General features: G+C 68.4%; 1 non-coding gene across 1 annotated transcript; it reads right to left on the bottom strand.

Annotated features, from left to right (window-relative positions):
• Positions 1 to 1,132: 1,132 nt before the first annotated feature.
• LOC123392843 lies at positions 1,133 to 1,258 on the bottom strand. Its single transcript, XR_006607524.1, has one exon. It is a non-coding gene; the product is annotated as a U6atac minor spliceosomal RNA (small nuclear RNA).
• Positions 1,259 to 6,454: the final 5,196 nt, after the last annotated feature.

Consider the following 6,454-nt stretch of genomic DNA (forward strand, 5'->3'; position numbering starts at 1 on the left):
GGCACCGTTGGAAGCTCGCGCGCAGTCCTGCTGTCTCTGCCGGTCACTCCGAGAGAGCGAGCGTGGACGCGGGCAGAGGGGAGACTCGCACGCAGGCGCCCACTGGGCGCAGGGCCCGGGGGGGCGCGCAGTCCGCACCCCGCGATCCTGGCCCGCGCGAGGCCGACCAGCGACCCGCGCAGGCGGCCCTGACAGCCGAGGTCAACGCGACTCCCAGCCCCGAGGTCGAGCGGCTCTGGGGCGCCCGCGGGCTCCGCTCAGCCAGTCCGCACCGGTCCGGCTCCACGGCGGGTCCCGTGTCCTGCCTCGCTGGAGGCCCCCGGCACGCCTCCGTCCTTCGGTCGGCACCGGACGCCCCGACGCCGCGCTCCTCCCGGCAGCTCCGTGTCCGCGGACGCGTGCACGTGCCCCCGCGACCCCGGGCACGCGCGGCGCGTGTTTGCGCGTGCACGCGCGCCCGGGCTCCGCGCGGGGGTCCACAGGGGTCTCGGCCGAGCTCCGGAACCCGCGGGCCGGGCCGGTTCCCTCCCGCGGCGCGGCCGGAAGCCCCGTGTCCCGCGGCTCCCGGGTCGGGGCTGCGGACCCGGGCGGACCCGGGCGGCCCCGGGTCCCCGCACCGGGAGGGCCGGCGGGGACACGGCCCCGTGCGGCCGCCACGGGGGTCCCTGCGGCCCGCGGTCCTGCTCCGAGCGGGCGGCGGCTGTGCGCCCCGGGCCGGCACGGGCGCGAGGGCCTCGCCGGGGCTCGGGCAGGGCCCGCAGGGGGAGGGCAGGCGCGGCCGCCGGACCCTGCCGGGGCGCAGGCGGGGCAGAGCGGGCAGCCGGGGCCGGGGGCTGCGTGCGCCCCGGGAGCACCCGCGCCCCGCCGACCCCCAGACGCACCGCGAAGGTCGTAGCTCCTGCCCCGGGACAGCGGCCGCCGGTGCTCGGGTGACCGGGCTCCCTGCGCGGCGGCTGCGGGGCGCCGGGTCGGGGACCCCCTCGTGCTCCCAGCAGGGCCTCGGGGTGGGGGGCCACGGGGGAGCGCGGGGCGAGCAGGGGTCGCGGCGGCCCCGGCCCCCCGCGGGCCGACCCCCTCCCCCGCGGCTGGGACCCCCCCCATCTCCTGCCGGCCCGCCCCCCGCCCCGGGCCCCAAAAACGTTGGTTAGATGCCACGAAGTAGGTGGCAATGCCTTAACCGTATGCGTGTTGTCAGGCCCGAGGGCCTCTTCCATCCTTGTCAAGGGGAGTGCTAACCTTCTCTCCTTTCATACAACACGCTGCCCGCTGCCGCGGCGCGCGCGCCTTTTATACTGCCGGACCCGCGCCGCCTTTCGCTTGCGGCGACTGCGGTGGCCGCGGGGCTGGGCCTGCCGGCAGGAGGCACCCCTCCGGACACCTGCCCGCGGCGCGGAGGCGCCACGGTTCGCACACGATCGCCCCCATCCCCGCGGTTGTGACCACGCGTGGAAAAACTCGCCATTCCCGGCCCTAATGTATTCATAAAACTAGCCAATCAGAGGCTGGGAGGAACACGCGGACGTCCCCAGCGTCCTCCAGGAAACGAGATTCCCCCGGAAACAAAATAGGACTCGCGCGCGCTTCCGGCAGCGACACGCCTCGCGGACGGTCGGGCAGAGGCGCGGAACTTCCTGCGGAAATGGCAGTGGTTTAGAGCGAATCAGAGGACGCGGAACGGAGACCAGCTCCACGGACTTCCGGACGCAGGCCAGCGCTTGGAACTGTGGGTTCTGGAGGCGGGGGCAGGGGCGGGAGGGAGCGGGCGAGCGGCCTGCGCATGCTCGGAGCCCTCTTTGCGCGGCTTAGCGCGTGCTCCGTGGCCGCGGTGTACCGTCCGGGGGCCGCGGGTTCGAGCCTCGGAGCGGGCGCTCTGCGCCCCGCGGGCCTCCTAGTCTCCGACCCGCCCTTTCCTCGGGGCTTGAAGATTCAAGCCCCGGTGCTCCCGGCCTCCCTGTCCCCAGGCCCCTGCCCCGCGTCTCGGGCGTGTACGCGTGCGGGGTGCGTGCGCACGTGTGCGGTCAGTGAACCCGCGTGCGCACGTGTGGCTGCAAATGTGGGGGTGCACGTGTGGGCAGCGACTGTGAGCACGTGTGCGGCGGGTGTGAGCACCTGTGCAGCGGGTGTGAGCACGTGTGCATTGCGTGTGCACGTGTGGGTGCACGCGTGCGCGGTGAGCGAGTGTGAGCACGTGTGCAGCGGGTGTGAGCACGTGTGCATTGCGTGTGCACGTGTGGGTGCACGCGTGCGCGGTGAGCGAGTGTAAGCACGTGTGCAGCGGGTGTGAGCACGTGTGCATTGCGTGTGCACGTGTGGGTGCACGCGTGCGCGGTGAGCGAGTGTGAACGCGCGTGCTCCCGTGCGCAGGTGTGCGCGCTCACTCCGCACGCAGGTGCCCCGGTGCGCCCACAGGCCTGCGTCTGTGCACGTGGGTGTGTCTCCGGCGCGGGCGCCCCCAGGCAGGCGCTGGCTCGGGCGCTGTGGGCCGGCCGGGGTGGCACGTCTCTGCTGCTCTGGACACCCCCGCACCCCCCGGCTGCACCGGGAAGCTCAGAAAAGGTCTAATCGTTAGAAAAAGTGAAACATTGCTGGTTCAGGCAGTTCTTCGTTTCCCCGAGGCTTTCGGTCTGGAGCCCTGGCCCGTAGCTGCGGAGTGGGGGGCAGTCCGCGGGAGAGGTGCGGGGGGGGGTGCGGGGGGGGTAGGGGGGGTGGGGGGGTGGGGCCCACCCTGCGGGCCAGAGGCCAGCGTCCCTGCACCTGCGGGCTGATGAGTTGGGGCGAACCCCTTGTTACAGACGCAGACCCTGGAGGGTGGCTGGAAGGACCCTGCACTTTGGCAGCAGAGCAGGTGCGGGCAGAGGAGCTCGGTGACTAGGACCCTCAGCAGAGAGGCACCTCCGTCAGGGTGCCTGGGTGAGCTGTGTGACCTGGCATGAGAAGGACCCTCCGGCTCCCCGACTCCCCGACTCCCGTGCGCAGGAGGCCATCCGCACCCTGTTTTGTAGCTGAAGATATGGAGGCCAAAGGCTCTGGGTGGTTTGGGCCGGTCGCCCTGAGTGTGAGCGAGAGGACGGCTGTGTCCGGCCTGTCTGCCTGTGTCCGTTGCTCGGCCGCACAGTTGCTTCTGGACCCAGCTCTCGGCCTCCGCCCCACCAGCCGCTCAGCTCTGGACACACAGGAGCCTCCCCAGAAGGCAGCTGGGTCCCACTCCTGTCTCCTGCCCATCGCCAGGCCACGTGGGGCCTCCTTCCCTCGGGTTTACAAGCTCCTGGTCCACGTGGGCTTAGAGCCAAGGGCCACTGGGCTCCTTACCCCCAGGGGGGGCCTCACACGCTTTAGTGTGAATCCGAACCACCTGGGGTAAAAATGCAGGTTCCTGGGACTACCTCCCTGGTCTGAATCAAAGGACTGGGCAGGCCCAGGAATCTGCATTCACCAGACACATCTGCTTCCCCAGACGGGAGCAGCCGGTCTGCTCCGGATGGAGAGCGGGAGGCAGCACATCCTCCAGGGGACTCAGCAAGAGTGACAAGTGTGGGAAGGTTTGTGGAATCCGGTCTTCACGGGGTTGAGAGGACCAGGCGGGAAAGTCCCAGGGGACAGCAGCTCCGTCCCAGGACCCGGGTTTGTTGGTGGCCTTTACCGGGGCTGCTTCTCGGGGTGCCTGCTGCAGGGGTGTCCAGGACTCGAGGCCAAAGAGTGCCTCCTTTGCCGTTGAACCGAAGGGCATCCCGTAGCGTGTGCGGAATAAAGGCGTGGTCGGCCTAGGGGTCACTGCTGCGAGAACCCTGCCTTCAGCCCCGGTCCTGGCCTGTCCTCAGCTCTGCTCCACAGAGCGACGCACTGGGCCGGCGGGTTGCTCTGGGCCCGAGGGAGGGTCACCTGCCTGGTGTCCTGGAGGGAGGCTGGCTGGGTAGCAGAGTCACCCAAGGGGGGGTGGGGGCAGTTTGCTGTGGACTCCCCCTGAGTTCACCAGGGACTGAACCCACTGGACGCTCCCCAGGGGCCATCCCTAAAGGCCCCACATGAAATCCGGAAGTAAGAGAAGGTGAATTCTTGCTGACCTGCCCATCTTGCTCATGGTGAAATGAGGCACTTGCCCGAGGGCTCCCAGCGGGTGGCCGCTCGTGTTTGGGGTGAGGACCCAGCCCCAGACCCCCAGATGGTGCAAGTGGGTGGGATGTGGGTTCCCCTCCGGCCCTGGTAAAGCCCCAGGCCCGTGTAGACCCTTCTCCGAGTGTCCTGTGAAGTTGCTGGGTAAAAACACCGGATGTTATCAAACAGCGATGCTTCTGTGTAGGTATGCCCCGAATATTTTGTGGGATATACTTATGCTAAAAGCTATCCATCGGGCTTCTGAAATTTAAACTCAGCAGAGGCTCCTGAAGAAGCTCTGTTTGCTCGGTCCTGCAACCCTGGCAATGGGGAAGGGACTTCAGTCATTTGTCCAGAGGCACTTCCTACAGGGCGCTCCAGGAGACCACTAGCTGTCCCGTGGAGAAGCAGCTTGTCTGGGAAATCCCGCGTGAAACAGAATTGTGTGACACCGCCTGCCCTCCCCTGCTGCCCGCTTCCCGCTGTTGGAGCTCGTGGTAATAGAATGAGGCTGGGAGCAGCGTCTTGGCTGATGGGCGGGGGGTGGGCGTCTGTGCAAGAGACAAGAGAATGCCGGGAAGGGGGAAACAGCCTGGGGAGGATCAAGGCCACCTGCACGGACAGACGGATGGACGGACGGAGGAACGGTCCCGACCGGCTGGGGCTTACCCTGGCGGCAAAGACCGGGTTTGCCGGCACTCTGAGAGCTGGGCTCTGCAGACCTAGCTGGGGACGGTCCGGTCCGGTCCTGTCCGGGACCGCTCGCTCAGCAAGCATCAGACCGTGCTCCCCGTTATTCAGATCAGAAAACCTGTTCGGCCTCCGAGACTCATGTCCAGGCCCAGTGGCCTCGGAGACCTTGCACTTTCCTGAGCTCAACCAAGTCTCTCGGTGGGATCTGGAGAATCCTGGACTCAGGTAGCAAGTCTGCGGCCGCTGGGGTCTCCCATGTGGACTTTTCCCTCCCCCAGAAACCCAGCCGTGTGACGGCCCAGGTCTGCCGGCTCTGCCGGCTCAGAGCTCCTGGTCCCCGAGCACGGGCAGGGCCGGAGATGGGAGCAGAGTGGGAACGCCGACCGCCCGGCACAGTCCCGCAGGATCTGGGGTTTGGTGGTGGGACTAGGGCTGCAGCATGACTCGGGGACTCGCGCTGGGACACGCATCTTGCTGGCAGCCCCTGGGACCTGCACGGGGTGGTGCTGGGGGAGCTTGGCCCCCTGGTGCCCTCCCCTCCTCTGCCGACTGTCCAGCCGGCCCCAAAGGGCTCTCTCCAGGTTCCTGGGAGGCTCTCCACCGGGAGGGGCGAGCGGTGACATTCCCAGGAAGAGCGACAGGCCCTGAGGACTCATTGCCTTTTGGAGCGGAAGGCCTCGGTGACCCAGAGCCCATCTGGGGCCATGGTGAGCCTTTGGGCTTGACCGCTGGGATCCAGAGGGTCTGTTTCAAGGCCACCGCTGATGGCCACCGAACAGACCAGGAGCCTTTGGAATCGGGTAGGCCATGGCCTGTGGATGCCCCTGTCCTCTGGCTCCTGTCCTGCCGGCCTAGGGGTGGCAGGTGGGCTGTCCCTGGGGCTGTGGGTTCCTGCCCTCCCCCTGCGCTTTGCGGACTGCGGCAGGGACGCCTGGCTGGGCAGTTCCAGGAGCGTGCACCAGGGGGCGGGCCCGCACCGCTCAGCGTCCAGGCGGCGGGTGCGGGCGGACCGGCCCGGCCACCGACCTTCCCTAAGCCTCTGCCCCGGAGCACAGCCGGCTTCCTTAGCTCGCCCTGGCTCACCGCGGCCCTGGGAAAGCCCCCTAGCCCTCGGGTGCCTCAGTTTCCAACAGGACCTGAGCTCGGGGCTTGGTCCAGGGAAGGCTCGGGGGTGCCGGCTCTTCCTGTCCCATTTCCCAGATGGAGAAACCGAGGCTCGGGGCGTTTGCAGGATGTCTGAAGGCGGGACCCCAGAGGGGCAGGCGGTGGAGTCTGCAGTCCAGGCTCCTGAGCCCCAAGAAGCAGGGGGAGATGCTGGCAGGTGCCACGGGCTGGTGGGTTTGTGGGGTTGCGGGAAGGTGCCTGAGCGGCGCGGCACGGGGCACTCGGGGGCCCCAGTCCTTCCGCAGCCCGTGCTGCCTGTCCGTGCGGGGATGCCGGCGCTCGCACACGCGCTTCAGACCGCGCCGCGCACGGCAGCCCCGGTCTCACACAGCCACGCGGGGGGCAGAGGTTCTTGCATTTCTGCAGACGAGAATGATTTTATCAGTTTCCTATTTCCTGAACGTGGCAGAGTTGCGAGCCTTTGAGCTGCGGCGTGCCAGGCCGGCCGCCTGTCAGGAGGCTTGGATGCAAGGTGGGGGGGGGTCCCAGATTTTCCAGATTTTTC

Source organism: Mustela putorius, unplaced genomic scaffold, assembly GCF_011764305.1.
Source record: "Mustela putorius furo isolate JIRA1106 unplaced genomic scaffold, ASM1176430v1.1 tig00000596_pilon_pilon_pilon, whole genome shotgun sequence".
NCBI lineage: Eukaryota > Metazoa > Chordata > Mammalia > Carnivora > Mustelidae > Mustela > Mustela putorius.